Consider the following 23,325-nt stretch of genomic DNA (forward strand, 5'->3'; position numbering starts at 1 on the left):
TCTAAACTTTTTCTTCATCTATCGATATTTTTTATTACTTATTATTGTGAAAAATGTCAAACATGCAAAGTAGAAAGAATATCATAACGAACATCCGTATCTACAACCCTCAGATATAACAACTATTAGTGTTCTGCAATCTTGCTTCTTTTTTATCCCCAAAGAAGACTGTGTATACTGCCACACTCTATCTCTAAATATCACAGTGTGAATCTTCAAAAACAAAGACTTCTTTTTACACACTCAGACCACCACTGCCATCACCACCATCACCATACCAAATAACCCCTCCCCCTGGCAAGAACCCCATATTATACACTGTTTAACAAACGGTCCTTGTTTATATTTTTTAATTCATTCCAAAATGTCTTTTACAACTGTATTCTTCAGAATCCAATCAAGAACTACTCATTGCATTTGGTTCTTATATCTCCTATAAATGTTGATCTAGGACCTGAATATCAGAGAAGAAGAATGGAATTTGTAGCCTTGACAAGTCTTCTAAGCCAAAGCAAGACCCTAATGGAGAAGTAATGGGACTCAGAATTCAGAGAGAAATGTCAGGATAGATGTGCTGGGGAACAGTAACCCTCAAATGTGTGGAAATGGATGTTGAGGGGGCTGGACTAGGATGTGGAGACAGAAGGTAAGGCTGGTAAGGATGAATTTATTGATATATGTCATTCTCCAATGGCTTAGATTCAAGTCCTGAAAGATGATGCTGTGAAAGTGCTGCACTCAATGTGTCATCAAATTTGGAAAACTCAGCAGTGGCCACAGGAAAAGTTCAATTCCAAAAGTCTGGAAAAGGTCAATTTTCATTCCAATCCCAAAGAAAGCAATGCCAAAGAATGCTCAATCTCCTGCACAATTGCATTCATCTCACACGCTAGTAAAATAATGCTCAAAATTCTCCAAGCCAGGCTTCAGCAATATGTGAACTGTGAACTTCCAGATGTTCAAGCTGGTTTTAGAAAAGGCAGAGGAACCAGAGATCAAATTGCCAACATCCGCTAGATGATCAAAAAAGCAAGAGAGTTCCAGAAAAACATCTACTTCTGCTTTATTGACTATGCCAAAGCCTTTGACTGTGTGGATCACAATAAACTGTGGAAAATTCTGAAAGAGATGGGAATACCAGACCACCTGACCCGCCTCTTGAGAAACCTGTATGCAGGTCAGGAAGCAACAATTAGAACTGGACATGGAACAACAGACTGGTTCCAAATAGGAAAAGGAGTACGTCAAGGCTGTATATTGTCACCCTGCTTATTTAACTTATATGCAGAGTACATCATGAGAAATGCTGGGCTGGAAGAAGCACAAGCTGGAATCAAGATTGCCGGGAGAAATATCAATAACCTCAGATGTGCAGATGATACCACCCTTATGGCAGAAAGTGAAGAAGAACTAAAGAGCCTCTTGATGAAAGTGAAAGAGGAGAGTGAAAAAGTTGACTTACAGCTCAACTTTCAGAAAACTAAGATCATGGCATCCAGTCCCATCACTTCATGGCAAACAGATGGGGAAATAGTGCAAACAGTGGCTGACTTTTTTTTTCTGGGCTCTAAAATCACTGCAGATGGTAATTGCAGCCATGAAATTAAAAGACGCTTATTCCTTGGAAAGAAAGTTATGACCAACCTAGACAGCATATTGAAAAACAGAGACATTACTTTGTCAACAAAGGTCCGTCCAGTCAAGGCTATGGTTTTTCCAGTGGTCATGTATGGATGTAAGAGTTGGACTATAAAGAAAGCTGAGTGCCAAAGAATTGATGCTTTTGAACTGTGGTGTTGGAAAATACTCTTGAGAGTCCCTTGGACTGCAATGAGATCCAACCAGTCCATCCTAAAGGAAATCAGTCCTTCATTGGAAGGACTGATGCTGAAGCTGAAACTCCAATAATTTGCCCACCTGATGCAAAGAGTTGACTCATTTGAAAAGACCCTGATGCTGGGAAAGATTGAGGGCAGGAGGAGAAGGGGACGACAGAGGATGAGATGGTTGGATGGCATCACCGACTCAATGGACATGGGTTTGGGTGGACTCCGGGAGTTGGTGATGGACAGGGAGGCCTGGTGTACTGTGGTTCATGGGGTCACAGAGAGTCGGACACGACTGAGTGAATGAGCTGAACTGAACTGAATGGCTTTGATTATAATGCTCAGGCAGGGGCTCCTGGAGCCATCCTTGTACTGCTAGGATGATGCCTAACTTTAGAATAAAAAATAGCCTACATTAAATGTTGAGGAATGGCTCAGAGAAATATGAATTTTTGAATGAATTTATTCAATAAGATATATCTGAGAATCTCCAGATGATATTCTTTAGGAGGGTCCAGAGGACACTGCCTTCACTAAAGTGGTATCATTATATTACTTGTGTCATTTAGAGCCTTACTAATGGCTGTTGCTATACCAATGGCTTTTTGTAAGATTTTCTGAGACGGAATGTGACTTCCTAGTGCAATGGAAATGACAGGGTTTCAGAACAGAAGAGGTCAGATGATAGCACTGAATCATCAGAGGCAAAATGGAAATAAGTAATGGGAGCAGGGTCAGAATGGCAACCAAGAACATAGAGATGTATGTTGATGACTAATACATCATTACATTCATGAGGACATCTGAAGAGAGTATGACTTACTATATATAATCAGAAGATATCAGAACAGATGAGCGTCAAGTCAGATGTTGGCCACTCTAGGTTTTCATAAATGAGCCAGTTCTTAGACACAGAGCTCATGGTGCATGCTCTTGGGAAAGGACTTTGTAATAGCACAGCAAATGTGTACAGTAGCCATCCCCCTGGTGACTCCCCAAAGGGATCTATGGCCACTTAATATCAGGCCACTTAATATAAGTGCACCTAGGTGCACAGTACGCTAGCTGTTTTGAGGGTGCTTGGATACAGAGTCTGAGCTAACATTGACACCTAGGGACCCAAACTATCATCATGACCCCTGTGTTCGAGCAGAGGCACGTAGAGGTCAGCTGATAGACACATTCCTGGCCCTGGTGATTAGCCGTGAGACAGACGTACTTAGCAGTTGGAAGAATTCTCATTTTTGATTTATCAACTTATGAAATAAAAACTATCACTATAGGAGAAGGCTGAGTGGAAGCTCTTAAAATGAACCCTTCCCCTCGTGGTCCTGAAACTGCCAAGATTAGAAACAAAATCACCGAGTGGTGGTTGGTATGCAGCTTGGGTGGCCCCGCCAGCCGTCATTCTCTGTGACTCCCTTGGGGTGGGGGGTTGGCTTCTGCTTCTGGTTTGCTTAGGTTCTGTGGGTGGAGAGGTCTGCTTCCCAGAGGGGGGACTCAGTAAAAATGCGACCAAGGCTAAACCCCCAGTGGTGGCCTGGTCATACTTGGGGCCCCTCCACTGTTAGATCAACAGGCAATCGAGATTTAGTCCATCATGAGAAGGTATAATTGCTATTACATGATAAGGGCAGAAAGGATTGATTGTGCTTGGATTTAAGGGATCCATAGTGACATCTCTTGGTACTCCAATGCCTAAATAGTTTAACTGTGAATGGACAATTATGCAACCACTTCCCAATAAGATCATGGTCACCAGCAACCCCCCCTAGGGAAGAGGACCATGGGGGCTACATTTAAAGTCCTAAATGTAAATGGCAAAACCATAAAGCTTTTTGAAAAAATTATAAGAATATAGCTTTGTGACCTTGCTGTAGGTAAGGTTTCCTCAGACATGATATAAAAATCATTACCCACAAAGGAACTTATTGATATATTCTAGTAAGCAATATTCGGAGAAGGCAATGGCACCCCACTCCAGTACTCTTGCCTGGAAAATCCCATGGATGGAGGAGTCTGGGAGGCTGCAGTCCATGGGATGACTAAGAGTCGGACACGACTGAGCAACTTCACTTTCACTTTTCACTTTCATGCATTGGAGAAGGAAATGGCAACCCACTCCAGTGTTCTTGCCTGGAGAATCCCAGGGACAGGGGAGCCTGGTGGGCTTCTGTCTATGGGGTCGCACAGAGTTGGACACGACTGAAGCGACTTAGCAGCAGCAGCAGCAGCAGTAAGCAATATTAAGAACTTCTATACACATAAGAAATCTCTATAAAAAGAAAAACCAAGCTGTAGAATAGATTAAGCTAAATACAACACATATAGCTGACAAAGAACTAGTATCCAGAATAAATAGAAAGTACTCATAAGTTGACAAGATAAAAAGATATCCTGGTAGAGAAGTTGGCAAAGGACTTGAGTAGCCCCTTTATGAGAACCTAACTCCAAATAAGCAGTAACGTATAAAAAGACGTTCTAACTTTTTCACTAGTAATAAGGAAATTGAAAAATCATGTGTATTTTGATATTTTAAGGATCTACCAGGTTAACAATGAAAAAGTCTGACAACCAGAGGTATTGAGGAAGGTTTGGAGCTACAGGATTTCTTAAAACATTGCACCTGGGAGCATAAATTGGTAAAACCAGTTTAGAAAATCATACTTCATAATCTGCTGAAATTCATATATCCTACAACACTTCAATTCCTCTCCTAGTTATGTATCCTAGAAAAATAATGCACAAATGATTGTGCATTGATGATTGCAGTGCAAATGCTTTATACTAGAGAATAAAAGATCTAGATTCCAGGATACAAGTCTATTGGGTTTTAATAAAGTTTCTTTATTCCATGCTCAATTTGTAGAAGAGGCTGCCAAGCTTGTCCGCTCCCACCCAGGCATTTTGAATGGCCATTTCCCCAGCTATCCTTGCACTTGTGTGGCCCCATGACTCAATTCTGTCAATGGAAAGTGAACAGAAGCTAGATGTGCTGAGTCCTGGCTGAGACCCTGAAATTTCTGAAACACAACCTTCTTTCAGGTTGTGTTGAACACAACCTGGAAGCTCTTTTCACTTCCAGGTGGCAGGAATGGAAATGACCCCCATGGTGACCTTGGAAACCTAGTGTTGAAGAAGAGAACATAAGATGGAAAGGACTCATTGTCCCTGACACTGCAGGGGGGAAATCTACCTGACTAGAAATACCCAGAGATCAGATTGTTAGGGGAACAGGAAATAAACTCTTATTGTGTAAAATGCTGAATATCAGGATCTGTTTGTTACAGCTGTTAAGTCTAACCCTAACCTACACAAAAATATCTTCTTTTTCAGCTATTTGTTCATGAGATCTTTTCCTTTGAGCTTTAAAAAATGCCCAAGTAGAACTGACCCATGTCTTCCATCTGTATCCATCTTAGTAAGAAAAACAGAAGAGATCCATTCACAGCCAAGCTCTTTAGAAACATTCTCTCAGCTTATTGCCATCCACTATAGCTTAGCCTTTGTTGTTCAGTCGCTAAGTTGCGTCCAAATCTTTGCTACCCCAGGAACTACAGCACACCAGGCTTCCCTGTCATTCACTATCTCCTGGAGTTTACTCAAGCTCGTGTCCATTGAGTCAGTGATGCCACCCAACCATCTTATCCTTGTCCAAGTATTTTAGGCTGATTCACCTCTCTGTACATCCTTCTGACCTCAGGAAGGGGAAAAAGAGGGTTCAAAGCAAGAAGTTTTTAAATTAAGGTTGCACACAGCACTTCCTCCCCTATCTCATCAATTTGAACCTGGTTATGTGGAAAATGAACAGTGAGAAGTATCTTAAGATGGTAGACCTATGACCACCTCCTATTACTAAAAGGAAGAAAAAGAAAATAGATACAAGTAGCTCTTCTGACTACCTAAGTATTAATCCACACAACTATTTTCACTGTAGAATACCAACACCCTCCTGCTAAGTGCAATAATCCAAGTTTCCTTCAGGTTTCCTCTTCCAGCTCAGAGTCTAGGAACTCTAAGTGGTACATAGTAGTTTCCATTAGTTTCAAATGTGGGTCTTTGTGCTCTGGTGATCTAAAGAGTAAATACATGAGTTATTCATATCCAGCCTCCCATCTGTAACCATCATCTATTACTACATACAAATTGCTTGAAAATGTAGCAGTTTAAAGCACCAAACATCTATTATCTTGGTTTTTTTTTGTGGTCCAAGAATTCAGGAGGGGCTTTGATGGAAGGTTCTGGGTCAGAGTCTCTCATGAGTTGTCAAGACCTTGGCCAGGGTTGCACTGATGTGAAGGCCTGATTGAGGAATTGACTTCCAAGATGACTCGCTCATTTGGCTCTTGGTAGGTCTAACATTTTTTGCCACATGGGCATCCCCACAAGGCTGTCTGAGTGTCCTTATGACCTGGCAGCTGCTCCCCCTGCGTGAGTGATCCAAGAGATAACAAGGAGGAAGTTCAACACCTTTAGTGACCTAGCCTTGAATGTCACACACCATCATGTCCACCATGTTATGTTCATTAAAACAAGTTACTAAGTCCAGCCCACACTAAAAGGAAGGGGAATCTGGCTTTCCCTTTGGAAGTGAAAATGGTCAATAAATGTATAATCATATTTTTAAACTACTATACTCTGCTCTTTGGCTGTGTTTGTGTGTGTGTGTTTATTGTAGTAAAATAAAACATAAAATTTACCATTTTAAGTATTTTTGAGTGTCCAATTCAGTGACATTAAGTACATTCACGTTTTTGTGTGGTCATGTATATTACACATTCTGCCCACATTCAAACTACACACACTTCTTTCCATATCCCATTAAGATCTCACCACATAGCTGTCAGCTCTGGGGTTTGGTTTGACCCTCCTGAAGACACTTCAGTCAGCCTGTTGCTGTTTCATGGATGCTGGGTGTGAAATAAAGAATTTTATAACTCATAGAAGAGCAGGAGCAGCAAGTTTACAATGGTTCCCTGGCTCTCTAAGTCCTAGAGAGTGACTCAGAAGGGTCCAGGTGAGCCCCAGGGTGCCAGAAGGCAAATGCAATGGGTTTCTGTCGCAGCTGAGGAACCCTGAGTTTGGGGAATCCACCCTTTTTACAGCTAGCCGCTCCTCCTCTGGAGGGAGAGATTACTTCATCCCTTCAGGTTGCTTGCTGAAAATACAACCCCAGGTCTGGGAAGGACTGGCCACGATGTGGCTTTCCTGGTATATCTGGCAGAACAGGACAGGCGCCTTGGGTTTTCCCTCCAGCATCCTTCTTTCCTCATTTAGAGAAAAACTATGGTAAAAAACAACCATTTAGAAAAGCAAGAAGAGGAAACACATGGTAATTAACGATCCACAGTAAGAGGAAATCATGATGAAGAGGGCTTGACCTGGCTGTGGAGTTAATTCTCGGGTTAGACTAACTGGTTCTTCTCTCTGGATGGACACCAATATCTATTTCCCCCATTCCCCAGCTCTCCACTCTGCATGTTTCTTCATTTTCTATTGTCCCCCGCACACATATCTGATGAAGATGCTGGAGAACATGCCCTATAAAAGAGGTACAGAACTTCTGTGGCCTGTTCATTTCTTTCCCTGGTGCAGATTTAGGGATGTGTGCAGCTTTACTATTTGAAGGCCAAATAGTTTCAGGTTTTTCTTTAGCCAAGCTTGCTGTTTTCTTGACAATACAATTGCAGTAAGATTTAATAATCTTATGGGCTATTTGCTTCCAGTCATTTTCATGTCAAAGGAACAGCATATAAAATTCCCTTCTATTCATAGATTTTACATATTCTAAATCTCATCTTTCTAAAAAATTTACTGGCTTCTGTTCAGATCATTTCCATTTCCCCCAAATAAATGGAGACCACCTTGAGGGCGGGCTTTCCTGGTGGCTTAGATGGTAGAGAATCTTCCTGCATTGCAGGAGACACGGGTTCAGTCCCTGGGTTGGGGGGAATCCCCTGGAGAAGGGAATGGCTACCCTCTCCAGTATTTTTGCCTGGAGAATTCCATGGACAGAGGAGCCTTGAGGACTATAGTCCCAAAGAGTCAGACACTACTGAGCGACTAACACACACACACACACACACCCCTTGAGGGCATCTGAACCAATAAGCTTGTGTGCAAAGACAATAATCTGGTCTTCCTTTTTCTTTTCTAAGTATTTTGGCTGCACTGGATCTTCACTGTGGTGCTCGGACTTCTCTTGTTTCAGAGCTCGGGCTCTAGATTGCCCAGTCTCAGTAGCTGTGGTGTTCAGGCTTCCGTAGTTGTGCGCTGTGGGTTTAGTTGCCCAGCAGCATGCGGGATCTTAGTTCCCCAACCAGGGATCGAACCTGAGTCCTTTGCATTGGAGGGCAAGTTCTTAACCACTGGATCACCAAAGAAGTCCTATAGCAATCTGATCTTCATAGCAAAATCAGCTCCCCTTGACCATGTGGTGATCTTATCTCCTGTTATTTGGGGACCAGATACAGATGGATTTCCCAACCCTGCAAGACACTAAACTGACTATATTATCAGGTCACCTATCAAGAGCAGTCCTTAGGATAGCTGTGTTTCCTTCTACATCTGCTCATAAACTGGTTAATTCTTGCCAGAGCTCTTCTCCCTTTCACAGTGTCTTTCTAGAAGCAACAAACCACACACTGGCCTCCCGGCTTTTCCTAACCTCTTCTCATAGAACACACAGTTTGCATGGGTATGAGGGGCATGCTGTCTAAAACACTGTAGGTGACAGTTTCACCAGTTGCTTGCACAGAATAACAAGTGTCACCAACTTTGCAGCCTGCAATGCTTTTTAACCTGATCAGCTGTGGTCTGATATTAATGGCTCTGAAATTCTCTTTCCTCTTTTATAAAATGGGAATAATAACTTACTACCTATCTCATTAGTGTTGTTATAAGAATTAAATGAGCTAATACAGTATATAAAAATCTCTAAGTGTGTAGTAGGTACACAGTAGACATTGATTTGTTTTTTCTTCTTAGTAGGGTAATATTTGGATATTTTATTATTGGTGGTGTTGGGGTAACTTTTAAAATATAAATATAGCAATATAAATAAATAGATAAAAGTCAGTGAAGAGTCTGCCTGCAGCACAGGAGACCTGCATGCGATCCCTGGGTCAGGAAGATCTCCGGAGAAGGAAATGGCAACCCATTCCAGTATTCTTGTCTGGAGAATCCCATGGACAGAGGAGGCTGGCAGTCTATAGTCTATGGGGTCGCAAGAATCAGACTTGACTTAGCGACTAAACCACCGTATTAACATAGTATGCAGTGTATTTATCTATTTTTAAATTAATTTTTATTGGCGCATAGTTGCTTTGCAGTGCTCCGTTAGTTTCTACTGTAGAGCAAAGTGAAACAGCTGTCCATGTACACACACCCCCTCATTTTTGGATCTCCTTCCTATTTAGGTTACCACGGAGCCCTGAGTTTGATTCCCTGAGCCACACAGTAGGTTCTCATTGGTTTTTACTGGGTAGCTTTTAAAACTACTTGCTCTCAAATTCTCTCACATTTTTTATGAAAAATAAATTCAATAAAGGTATAGATGGCTGATTCATGTCAATGTATGGCAAAAACCACTACAATATTGTAAAGTAATTAGCCTCCAACTAATAACAATAAATAGAAAAAAAAAAGGTATAAGGGTCAACTTCGATGACCTCTTTGATTCTACAGAGAGCTGTCATTACCAGCTTTAACCTCTCTTTTCAGCTTTCCAATCCCTGTTCCTTCTACTCTTAACAGAGAAAACTAAGGCCATCAAGCTAGAACTCTCCCAGTCAACTTTTCTCCCTATTATAAATCAGAAACCTTCACTTAAAACTCCCTTACCCCTCTCATCTCCTCTCCTCTTATCTCAGAGGATGTGATGATTCTCCTGTATATGGTCTAAAATCTAAACTCTCTCTTCTCTGAAACTTTCCTCCCCAAACCATCACTTTTCTCTTCTATCGCCTGCATCACTGAAGCTCCATCAGTGATGTTCCCTCCTTCCTCCTAGCAGGGATTCTGCAGTCTCTTTTGTGTTAAAAATGTACATCAATCCTGCATCTCTCTTGAGCTCAGCTCCATCTGTAGCCTTCTTTTCCCTCCCAAGTTTTTAAAATGAATTAGTGCATTTCATTTCTCCTCCCTATTCTTTCCTTAATCCACTGAAATCTTAGCCTCCACTATGCCTCTCTCTGGCAGTTTGACTGTTTTAGTGACTTTGCCAATCTTGATCTAACTTATTTGATGCTGTGAATCATTATGGAAATGCTCCTTTGTTTTCTAGGGTATCACTTTCTAATCTATTCTCCCCTTACCCTGTGACTATCCACTATTAGTTCTTTTTCACAGGTTCATCTTTATTTGATTGCCATTAAAATTTGGTGTTTTCTGTGTCTATTCTTGGTCTTCTTTTCTTCTCATTTTTTAAAAAAAAGCCTTTATTGAATTTGTTATAATATTGCTTCTGTTTTACGTATTATTTTTTTTTTTTTCTTTTTGGCCACAAGGTATATGGGATCTTGCATCCCTGACCAGGCATTGAACCCACACTCCTTGTGTTGAAAGGCCAAGTCTTAACCACTGCACTGCCAGGGATATTCCTATCTTCTCTACTCATTTTATGTCTTCTTTCTAGTCTACTTTATCCTATTCCATAGCATCAATTCTCAGCTATAGACTAATGAATCCCAAGTCTGCACGTCCAATCTAACCCTCTTTCCGGAGCCCAGTTTGGCTAACAGACTTGTGGATGCCTCAAAGGCAGTAGGACACCGTGCTGCCCCTTTTGTGTTCTTTCTCAGTGAATGCACTACCACCCACTGTCTTAGCGGAAAGTTTGGACTCATTAGTAAGTGCTCTTCCCTTTTCTTCATTTACGTGCCTGGTTAATCCTCAACTTCTACTGACTCAGTTCTCTAAATGCGCCTTAATTCTCTAAACTTGTCCATTTATTTCATCCTATACCTACCATTCCCTTTGTCTGAAGTGTCCCCCCCTCCTCTTCTTTCCTAATAGATTCTTACTCATCCTTCAGATTTTAGCTTAAATGCAAATTCTTTGCAAATTTTGCCTGAATTTCAGATTGGATTCACTCCCACTGCTCTATGATCAGTTTCCTAGAGCTGCCATAAAAAATGTACCACAAATTGGGTGACTTAAAACAACAGAAATTTGTTTTCTTTTCAGTTCTGGAGGCTAGAGGTATAAATTCAAGATGTCAGCAGGGCCACGCTCTCTCTAGACTAGATAGAATCCTTTCTGTTTCTTTCTGGCTTCTGGAAGTGGCCTGCATAGTTGGCATTCCTTGGCTTATAACTGCATCACTCGAATCTCTGCCTCTGTCATCACATGGCTTCCCCTCCGTGTCTCTGCATTCAAACAGTGTTTCTTATAAGGATACCTATTATATTGGATTAGGGCCCACCTGAATGACTTCAACTTAATTTGATTACATCTGCAAAGACCCTATTTCCAAATACAGTGGCATTCACAAGACTAGGGGTTAGAACTTCAATATATCTTTTTAGGGGGCATAGTTCAATTCAGAAGACCCTTATAATTTTCTTTCAACAAAACTCATCACCCTGTATTGTAATTATTCAATGTTCACCTTCCGGGGTAGGCCTTTCTTCCCTATTTCAGTGTAGTCTCATTGCTTGAGATAATAGAGCTCAGAGGCAAAGTTATGGGCTGAAGACTGGAGAAGCAGGTCAACCAAGAAATTGATGCTGGAAATTTCCAAGCTGAAATAAACAGCAGGATTCAATCACAAATTGGAGTTAGACACAGAGTAGGCAGAGATGTGGGGGAGGTATGGAACAGGGTCAACTTGAGAACAAATTTTATAAAAGCAATTACTTCTTGCAATTTGCTACCTCTTTTTTTTTTTTTTTTTTTCTGGAGGTTTGCCAGCCTCCTGGGTGGGGGGCAGAACCCTAAATTTTTGGATTTTTTTCTCCAGAGTTGCAGAAATATTTTTTCTATGTCCTTACCCATCTCTTAGTCTAAAGGGTGTGATTATGTTCACACAATCTGGGTTCCTGAAAACAACTTTTACGATTCATGGGGAAGAGAACAGAACTCAGAGAACATGCACGATATTTATGAAGGCATTGTTTTGTTCCTTTAGCTTTTATTTATTGCCTTTTCCTGGAAAGAGAAGCTTGTATGTATGATTCAGCAGCTGATTAATCATGCCCTTGGCTCCCCATGTCCCAGCTCAGAAATACTTTAGCTTTCAATTCACTACCTGAAACAATTACAATCAAAGTTTCATAGTACATGATGTGAAATCGTTCAACTTTTAGTAATTTTTAAAACACTTTTACCAAGGTACTGGTAAAAAACTGATGCTATTGACTAAAACCAGTTAAAATATTTTGTCTGTTTATGTGTAATTTACTTTCATATTAGAATTGATCTAGACAAGGTGAGAATTCAGCTGTTTATTGATTGTAATAGAATTTCTTTTTGTGATTTTCTATAGGACATGGGATTTGGGTATCTAATTATAGAAGGGAGAGATGCCAATAAATAATAAGCAAACAAACAAGTAAATAAAATATAATTTGAGGGAAAATTTTGACAACTGCTCGTTTAATTAATTAAGATCTACTGGCCTAATGTTCTCTGAGATAAATCTAATACATATATGCATGTTTACATGTATACATATATATGATTACATTTAAATAGGGTAACTTTGGGGCTTCCCTAGTGGCTCAGCTGATAAAGAGTCTACCTGCAGTGCAGGAGACCCAGGTTTGATCTCTGGATCGGGAAGTTCCCCTGGCAAAGGGAATGGCTACCCACTCTAGTATTCTTGCCTGGAGAATTCCATGGACAGAGGAGCCTGGTGGACTACAGTCCATGCAGTCACAAAGAGTCAGACATGACTGAGTGACTAACGCTTGAACCAACCCCATATGCAATCTTACATATGTACATATATATGATTATATTTAAATTATTTATAATTTACTTAAAAGTGCTATTAGGGTAACTTTAGAGCAGTGGTTCTCAAGCAGGGGCATTTTTCCTCCAATGGGACACTTGGTAGTGTCTTGAGACATTTTTGGTTATCACGTGGATAGGGAGGAATGGGTGAGTGAGGATACTGCTGGCATCTACCGTAAAGTCCCAGGATGTAAGATGTTATGAAGTATCTTACGATGTACAGAACAACCCCTACAACAAAGAATTGCTGAACTCAAAATGACAGTGTTGCTGAGGTTGAGAAATCCTGGTTTAGAGGATAAACATTTAGTTGGCATAAAAAGGAATTTTCTATTTATTTTTCACAGTCTTCCCCTAACCCCATTTTCCCTTTTATTTCTACCACCCTGGAGAAGGGAAAGGCTACCCACTCCAGCATTCTGGCCTAGAGAATTCCATGGACTGTATAGCCCATGGGGTCGCAAAGAGTCAGACACAACTGAGTGACTTTCGGTCATTTTCTTCACTCACAGAAGAGAAGGTGCAGATAACCTTATTTATTGACTTTCAGTCCCTAGTTCCAGTTCTTTTTTGAGATTTGACTGTTGAAATTTACCCTTGAATTTTACAAGACATTCTTTTTTTAAAAAAAATGTATTTATTTATTTTATTATTTATTTTTTTGGCTGTGTTGAGTCTTTGTTGCTGTGAGAGCTTTTTCTTTAGTTGTGGCGAGTGGGGGCTACTCTCCAGGTGCAGTGCACAGGCTCCTCATCGTGGCCTCTCTTGGTGCAGAGCCGGGGTCCAGGGTGTGCAGCTTTCAGCAGCCCCGGTGCTTGGGCTCAGTCGGTATGGTTCACAGCCTCTAGAGCACAGGCTCAATAGTTGTGGTTCAGGGCTCCTTGGTGCGTGGGATCTTCTTGGGCCAGGGATTGAACCTGTGTCTCCTACATTGGCAGGCAGATTTTTTTTTTTTTTTTAATTGTTTTGGCAGGCAGATTCTTTATAACTGAGCCACTGGGGAAGCCCAAGAGACATTCTTACATTTCTTCTTTTGCTTAAACTTTATTCACTGAGTTTTGTTGACAGTAACCAAACAGTCCCTGAGTTAGAAAAAGAAGTAATGTTAACACCAAAGAATTTAAAAGTAGAGAAATAAAATGCAATTCATATATATATATGTATACTTATAAATAGCATATTAAAATTTGTCCTACATTCTATGGTACACTTTGAAATATGTTTATTCATGATTGGAATTGAAAGAGGTGATAATGTAGGCTTAATTAAAATGATGAATATTATGTATTCATAAAACTTTGAGACTAAAAAGACAACTGAGATCATCAGGTCATCTTATGTTCCCAACCTATTTCTTGTTGAGAAGGCATTATAGACATTGTAATGGACAAGAAATATTATTAAATATTAAACATTTAAAATTCAATACAAGAGTTAATTTCTTCTTGGCTTTTAAGAGGTTCCTTTTAAAACAGTTATTTCTCAAGGGTTAGAATCTCAGGTGTTCAATACAGTATACTAACACATATATGTGGAATTTAGAAAGATGGTAACGATAACCCTATATGCAAGACAGAGAAAGAGACACAGATGTACAGAACAGACTTTTGGACTCTATGGGAGAAGGCGAGGGTGGGATGACCTGAGAGAACAGCATCGAAACATGTATATTATCAAGTGTGAAACAGATCGCCAGTCCAGGTTGGATGCATGAGACAAGTGCTCGGGGCTGGTGCACTGGGATGACCCAGAGGGATGGGGTGGGGAGGGAGGTGGGAGGGGGTTTAGGATGGGGAACACATGTAAATCCATGGCTGATTCATGTCAATGTATGGCAAAAACCACTACAATATTGTAAAGTAATTAGCCTCCAACTAATAAAAATAATTGGGAAAAAAAAAAAGAATCTCAGGTGTTATTTCTCAAGCAGATATTTGTCAAGAGTTAGAATTTCCATTGGTATAAGAAGTTGGAATCTCCAAGATCATTTGTTGAATAGGCTGTATTCTATAAACACTTACTAAATGCCTCTGAGCATAGTCATAAGCCCATTTGGTGTTTAATAGCTTAGGCCCCAGGAAGTTGTTTTTAGATAAATGGAAAACTCATGAGAAAGCAAAGTTGGGGGGACAAACATAAATTGCCAGCCTGTGAGGATCAAATTCAGGTCAGATCCTATCTGGGTCAATTCTATCTCCTCACTTCCTGTTCAGTTTAGCCAGGGGTAAATCTCTGACCTTTAAATCCAAGGCTCCCAGAAGAGCCAAGACTTCCAGGAGCTCTTGAAAAGAACAGCAATTTGCAGGATGAGAAAATGGAAAAAAGTGGTTCAGAAAACTCCAAAGGGTAGCTGTGGTTCCTCTCAATAAGAAATCAGTTGGAAATGTGCCTCACCTAAATAGGGCCAAAATACAGAGTGCAAAATACAACACCATGACCAGTAAAATGAAACCATATGATGCGTGTGGGTAAGATAGATGTAAATGTGCTATTAAGAATACTAAGGTAAATTATGAAGTGCAACTTATTAAGATCTGTAGTGTAAGATATCTTATCTCTTGGAGAATAGATTTCTATTTCCTGCTTTGTTGTAATTGTATAGAAGTAAGAATTGGGAATAGATATCATAGGCCTCTTAAAGTATACTTTTAAAACTCTAAAGAAGAAAAAATATTGTAAATATTTCTGAGAGGTGGTGTCTGATTACATCCCTGCAAGAAACAATTGCAATCTGGACCCAGCAGCCTTATCTCTCTCAGTTTTTATTGCCTCTCCATTTATTTTAAAACTCAAGCCTAACTGGTAATGGATTATTGTTTATATATGAATAATTGTTCATACGTGAAATGATGTGAATATGAATATAATAACCACCCAATAAGTCGTCTTGGGGCTTGATAACAGTTTCTTCAATGTAAAATTGATACCACTTTATGCAGAAACAGGACATTTTTGATGACTTTTGTAAATTAACCTTGTATCTTGTGCTGAGTTAGGACATTAATTCTAGTAGTTATTTTTTATATTCTTTATGATTTTTTATGCAAGCAATAAACAATTTTATTGTTTATAAACAATTTTATGTTTATTGTTTATTGTTTATAAAACAATTTTATTTCCTCTTTTCTTGAATTTATGTCTTTTTCTTGCCTTACTGGAAGGGTTATGTCAACCAGCATAATGTTGAGTGGAGGTAGAAAGAGTCGACATTCTTGTCATGTTTCTATCTTAGGGAGAAATTACTCAGTATTTCAGTGTTAAGTATGATACTAACTTTAGGTTTTCTATATGAAAAGCTTTCACATAAAAAAAAAAAATCTGTTCAGAAAAATCTAATTCATCTTATATGTTATTAATTTCAGTTTTCAAGTATTTAAGTGATGAAAAACAAGTAATTTCTGTTTTAATAACACATTTATAGACTGAGCTTCAAAGACAAGGAAAAATTAATTTAAAATAATGTGTATTTATTTCTCTGTCCAAAGATATCAAAAGCAAGAAATAACACTACAATCACAGAAGTGGTATGTAACAGAAGAGAAAACAAATCGTTCAATGTAATGACTGTCTTCTTAAAAAAAAAAAAAAACAGCAAAACATATTGTCTTATATTATGTTTCTAACCAAAGAATATTCTAAAATCTAATGGGCTAAAGAAGAAAAATCAGAGCAAATCTATTGGAAATAAAGATAAGGCTGCTTTGCCAAATATTTTAAATTCTTTTTTCTCTGCACAAAATAATTACTAGCACTTGCCTCCTTTTTTGTACAGGAAGCCAGCCACAATATGGATGGAGGGAAAGGGAACTGGAGAGGGCATGTGTGTGGAGTGAGCTGCTTCTCTGCTGACAAGGCTGTGGGTAGAGGGGCACAGCAAACCCACTAACCCTGGGGGTCTAAAAAGCAGAGAGTCTCAGTAGAAAAGATCCCACTTATACTCTTTTGCCAGATCCTGATTATTCCCCTGCCTGCGTCTGCCATTGGCCAGATCTAACTGAAGGCCAAAGCAAAAGGAATCTTTTGATGCAATCTAAACAGCTCAGCCTCTCATTATATAAAGCAGGCTGGAAAGAAAGGGGCAAATTCTTGTGGGTCAAATGAGAATATCTAGCATATTTGTGTTTCTGAAAATTTTTACAATTTTTTTATGCCAAAAATTTATTTTTGGTATTTCAGATTAATTACTCTTGGATATATTTCCAACAGTGGTATTACTGGCCCAAAGAGGATGAAAATTTTGAAGGCTGCTGATGGACTTGTAAATGCCACATAAGTAATATTTAAAGTTTTGCCTATCATGGTTCTAAAAGCCTATGATTTCTCTGTTTCACCATAACTGTTGACATATATATATATACATATATATATATAGCTTCCCTGGTGACTTAGTCGGTAAAGAGTCTGTATGCAATGAAGGAGACAACCTGCAATGCAGGAGACCCAGGTTCAATTTCTGGGTCAAGAAGATTCCATGGAGAAGGAAATGGCAACTCATTCCAGTATATTTGCCTTTAAAAACCCCATGGACAGAGGGGCCTGGTAGGCTACAGTCCATGGGGTCTTAAGAGTTAGACAAGACTTAGCAACTAAATCACCATATACATACAAAATATATAACTCCAACACAATTAATTTTATATATTTCCATAGATATCATCATGTTTTTCTTTCATCAGTGGTTAATATTATTGACACATGGAAATTTTAACTTAAATTGGGGACAAAACTGTATATGACAGGGGTCCCCAACTTCTGAGATCTAATGCCTGATGATCTGAGGTGGATCTGATGTAATAATAATAGAAATAAAGTACACAATAAATGTGATGCACTTGGATCATTCCCAAACCATCCCCTCACTCCTTGCTTTGTGGAAAAATTGTCTTCCATGAAATCCATTCCTGGTGCCCAAAAGGTTGGGGACTGCCGTTATATGACGCAAGGGGCCAGGGACACATTAAAAACAATAATTAATAAATTTTTTTCTTTTAAAGAAGGAGTAAATTAAACATATCTATCTGTGTATCTACTGGCACACATAGAGTTGTTTTTTTAGAAGATAGTGGATAAAATGTTTTCATAAATGTATGGTAATTTGTCTCACTTTCAAGACATGACTATGGGTTTAAATGTGTGTTCAAATTGCTTATCTGTGTCTTTAACACTTGCTGGTTCCTTATGATAAGTGCATTGCTCATGAAAACTAAGTTTGTAGACTGTTTTTGTGTCTATTCATTTCAGGTTTTTTCCAGTAATGGTGATTTCCCTGGTATTGCCATGGGCTTCCTGCTCCTCTTGTTCTTATCCAAGTCTTCACTCCAACTAGAGAATATGAACAGCTCCAACGGTTACTGAAGGACGTCAATGAAGAGGCCACATGATTTTTAAAAATCCTTTGTTGTTTCTCGTTTCACAGAAATAGACATCTTTTCAGGCCACTGAACGTGTTCTTGCCAAGGTCACTGATGACTCATTTTTTGCTAAGTCCAGTGAACACTTTTGAGTTTTTATTTAATTATTTGACCTTTCAGAAGCATTTGGCACTGCTGATGATAACCCTTTTCTGGAAGCAGTATCATCCCTTGGCATTGGAGACTGTTGTCTGTGTGTTTCAGGTTTCTGAAGACAGGCTGTCTGGTCTCAGTTCTGACACTGATTAGCTGCATGACCTTGGGAAGCCACTCAACATCTTTGGGATTCAGTTTCCTCATGATCCTTAGTTGCTCAGTCGTGTCCAACTCCTTCCCACGCCATGGACTGCAATCCACCAGGCTCTTCTGTCCACGGAATTCTCCAGGCAAGAATACTAGTGTGGGTAGCCATTCCCTTCTCCAGGGGATCTTTCCAACCCAGGGATTGAACCCACGTCGCCTGCAATGCAGGCAGATTCTTTACTGTCTGAGCCACCTGGAAAGCCCCAGTTTTTTCATGGTTAAGAATAATAACAGGACCCAGCTCTTAGGGTAGGTGTGAGGACTCATGTAAAAGCACGTGTAAAATGATTTGAGATTATACTTGGTACTTCAGCACCCTTAAGTGACAGCATATGGTGTGCTGATAAACTGACTTTGTTTGAAAAACAAAGCCCTGATTTGTAGTGTTGAGCTTCTTTGGTGTAAATACTTCCATTGTGGCCTTAAATACGCCTACCTTTCTTTAGCGTTTAGCAATTGGCTTTCCCAGGAGTGGCTGACATGGTAAGAATCTGCTTGCCATGTGGGAGACCCAGGTTCGATCCCTGGGTTGGAAAGATCACCTGGAGGAGGGAATGGCAGCCCACTTCAGTATTCTTGCCTGGAAAATTCCACAGACAGAGGCACCTGGTGGGCAACAGTCCATGGGGTCACAAAGAGTACAGCATGATTCAGTGACTATCACACTCCCAGGAGCTGATTTCGGCACACCCCTGACAGCAACCTTCCCCCTTGACGTTTCAATTTCCTCTGCCTGGTTTCCACTTTGGGCTCCTCTTCTTCCATTTCTGACACATCTTTGCTCTTCAGGGGTCTGTCTAGGCTTTCCTGTTGTTTTCCTTCATACATTTTCCTATGATCAATCTCATCCACTTAAAAAATTGATATATAATTCACAGATTATAGAATTCATCCACTGAAAGTGTAGAGCTCACTGGTTTTTAGTATATTCATAGCATGGTGTAGCCATCACCATCTTTAATTTCAAAGCAATTTTATCATTTTCCAAAGAAACTCAGTACCCATAGACAGTTGGCCACGCCTCATTTCCCCCACTCCTCCCCATATCCAACTATTAAGCTACTTTCTGCTTCTAAAAATTTGCAAATTCTGGGCATTCCATGTAAATGGAACCATATAATATATGGTCCTTTGTATCTCCTTTCACTCAGCATAGTGTTTTCAACATTCAACTATTTGTAGCATGTGTCAGTACTTTATTCCTTTTTATGCTGAATAATATTTCATTGTCTTGCGATGCCACATCTTATTGTTCATCAACTGATGGATATTAGGCTTTTTCTACTTTTTGGCTGTTATGAATAATGCTGCTATGAATCTTTGTGTGTAAGTTTTTGTGTGGACATATATTTTTTCCTCTTGGATATATATCTAGGAGTGGAATCACTAGACCATAAAGTAAATCTGTGTTTGACTTTTTGAGAAATTGCCGAACGGTTTTCCAAAGAGGTTACATGACCTCACCTGCAGTGTACAAGAGATCCGATGCCTCCATATTCTTGCCAACATTTGTTATTTTTTTTTTAACTATAACCATGCTGCGCGGTGTGTTCAGTTACTCAGTTGTGTCTGACTCTTTGCGACCCCAGGGACTGTAGTCCCCAGGCTCATTTGTCCATGAAATTTCCAGGCAAAGATACTGGAGTGGGTTGCCATTTCCTACTCCAGGAGATCTTCTCGATCCAGAGATAGAATCCAAATCTCTGAGTCTCCTGTGTATTCTTTACCATTGTACCACCTAGGAAGCGCTATAGCCATGCTAGTCAGTGTAAAATGGTATCTGTTTGTCATTTTAATATGTTTTTCTCTGATGGCAAATGATATTGGACATCTTTTCACATGCTTATTGGTTGTTTGTATTTCATCTTTCATCTTTGGGGTTGCCTAGTGACTCAGTCGGAGAAGGCACTGGCTCCCCACTCCAGTACTCTTGCCTGGAAAATCCCATGGGCGGAGGAACCTGGTGGGCTACAGTCCATGGGGTCGCTAAGAGTCAGACACGACTGAGCGACTTCACTTTGACTTTTCACTTTCATGCATTGGAGGAGGAAATGGCAGCCCACTCCAGTGTTCTTGCCTGGAGAATCCCAGGGACGGGGGAGCCTGGTGGGCTGCCGTCTATGGGGTCACACAGAGTCGGACACGACTGAAGCGACAGCAGCAGCAGCGGCAGTGACTCAGTGGTTAAGAATTCACCTGTCAGTGCAGAAGACACGTGAGTTTGATTCCTGGGTTGGGAAGATCTCCTAGAGAAGGAAATGGAAACCCACCCTAGTATTCTTGTCTGCGAAATCCCATCAACAGAGGAGCCTGGTGGGCTGCAGTCCATGGGGTCGCAAAAGAGTTGCACGTGACTTGGCGACTAAACAACAAATTTCACCTTTGGAGAAATGTCTGTTCACATTTTTGGCCCTTTTAGGAGTTAGGTTGTTTCTTCTTTTATTATTGAATTGCAATCTCATCCACTTTTATGACTTCATTTACATTTTTACTCTTAAGATTCTGAAAATGTATGTTTTGAGTCTGGGTTTCTTATATGAGCTTCATAGTGCTGTAGAGCCACCATAAAGTCAACATTATTTTCAAAACTGCTCATCTTTTTGAGATTTTATTTCTTTAAAATTATCACTCTCCATTTAGAAACCTGTCATTCTTTCAACTCTCTTTCCCTCTAAATATAAACAAGTACTAAATATTGTTTTTTTAATCGCCTAAAAAACTGTAAATTTTTTGTTTCTATGCTAGCCTTGTCTAGATCACCATCAAAAAATTATACCTGAGTATCTGTAACAGTCTCTTAGCTGATTTTTTTTTAAAAGCTCTACTTTATTCTTTGCACTTTAGTGCATACTTTAAAGCATAAATCCTTTTAGTGGTTTCCTTTCAGTCTTAGGATGAAATTCAGATTCCTTAATGTGTATTCATAGCTTCCTAATAACTAGAGTTATCAAAAATGAATTGGATCAGCTTATCATGTAGAGAGTTTCTTGTCACTAGAAACATCTAGATAGAGGCTGAAAACTGATCATCTTTTAAGGGTGATATGAACAATATTCATCCTTTGCCTGGAAGATAAAAACCAATATCTATTAAACTTCTTACCTTTGTAAAATGCTATGATTCTAATTCATATGTATTGAAGATGGTAATAACCAAAAGTCTTGATTAATTAGAAACTCTCATGTAAATATAGATAAATATAGGTAAACAATTTTACATTCATAAAGAAAGAGTTGTAAAAACATGAAGTCATCTTATCTGAAAGACTATCATATGTGATAGGAAGCTACTGAGTACACCAAAGTCTGGTTACACAATTTGTCCTTGAACAAGAATTATAGTAAAATTATAAAATTGTCAAATTTATAATTCTGGGGAGTCAGAGAAATGTCACTATAGAACAAATAAAAATAAAGCCCTCTCCTTTGACCCCAAAATTGTTACCTTCACATTTCTAGTTCTCTGATATTTTTTGAACTGATGAAAAATTAGGGACTCTTTTGTTGAAAAATGTGCTTACTGCTCCAAATATTCAGAGTGATCATGACCTTCTGAGGTTTGACCATGAATTCACAGTAAGAGATCCTATATTTACAGAGTGACAAGATAAGATTTGAAGGGAAATACTATAAAATATATATGTAAGGTTTTTTTTAATGGTTAGCTTTACTATCATTAGTGTTTGAAAATTTTAAATAAATCATAAACATATAAAAAGACTTTAATTAAAATATATCCAAATCTTGTATGAATCTGTATTTGTCTCAGAAAGAAGGTGGTCCTGCCTTAGAAGTATAGCTTAATATCTAAATTATAGCTTAATTATCTAAATGGTAATCATGTGAGTTACAGAGAGGATTTGAAATGAAAGAATAGGAAAAAAATTCCATTAAGGATTTTTTCATGGAAGATTTTAAATATTAAAAAAAAATTTGATGCAGAGACATGCATATCCATGCCGTGAGACCTGATCTCCAGTTTTTAGAGTAATAACACATAAGTTGGTCATTTAATTTGTTTGTTGGATATTGTTTCTAAAATACAGTTGATCAGGGCTTCCCAGGTGGCTCGGTGGTAAAGAATCCACATGTCAGTGCAGGAGACCTGGGTTTGATCCTTGATCTGGAAAGATCCCATGTGCCTCGGAGCATCTAAGTCCATGCTCCACAACTATTGAGCCTGTGCCCTAGAGCCCAGGAGCTGCAGCTATTGAGTCCCCGTGCCACAGCTGCTGAAGCCTGAGAGCCCTGGTGCCTGAGCTGGGCAATAAGGGAAGCTACCACACTGAGATGCCTGCGCACCACAACTGGAGAGACGCCCCCACTCACTGAGATGAGGGAGGAAGCCCTGGCAGCAAGGGAGATCCAGCACAGCCAAAAATAAATAAATGAAATTATTACAAAGATGCCATTGATCACTATCATAGAGCTCACTATTACAGTGGCAAGATACGCTTTTTGTAGACATTCTAAGTTGAACAATAGTCTGATTTGCTTTCAAAGGGCAGAATTATAAAAGTCATGGTATGCCCTAGCCAACTAAGTGTCACAGATACAGTTATTGAACTCCAGCAAGGCATCACCCATTAGCCTTGTCACAGTGGGTTGAAATTACATCTTTAGGTACTGCCAACTACTTTAAATTTGATGTCATGGAGGGCACAACATTAATTTATTAAACTGCTTTGTCTGAGGAAATGAAAGATGGTTATATTATTTTCCTGAGTCTAAAGGGAGGAAAGAGGGGGAATCAGAATAACAAATGTCTCTTTTACTCACATTAGTTCAGATGTCTAAAATGAGGATGAATTCTGAAGAAATGTAGACTAA

The sequence above is a fragment of the Dama dama genome, chromosome 5, assembly GCF_033118175.1.
Source record: "Dama dama isolate Ldn47 chromosome 5, ASM3311817v1, whole genome shotgun sequence".
Classification (NCBI taxonomy): domain Eukaryota; kingdom Metazoa; phylum Chordata; class Mammalia; order Artiodactyla; family Cervidae; genus Dama; species Dama dama.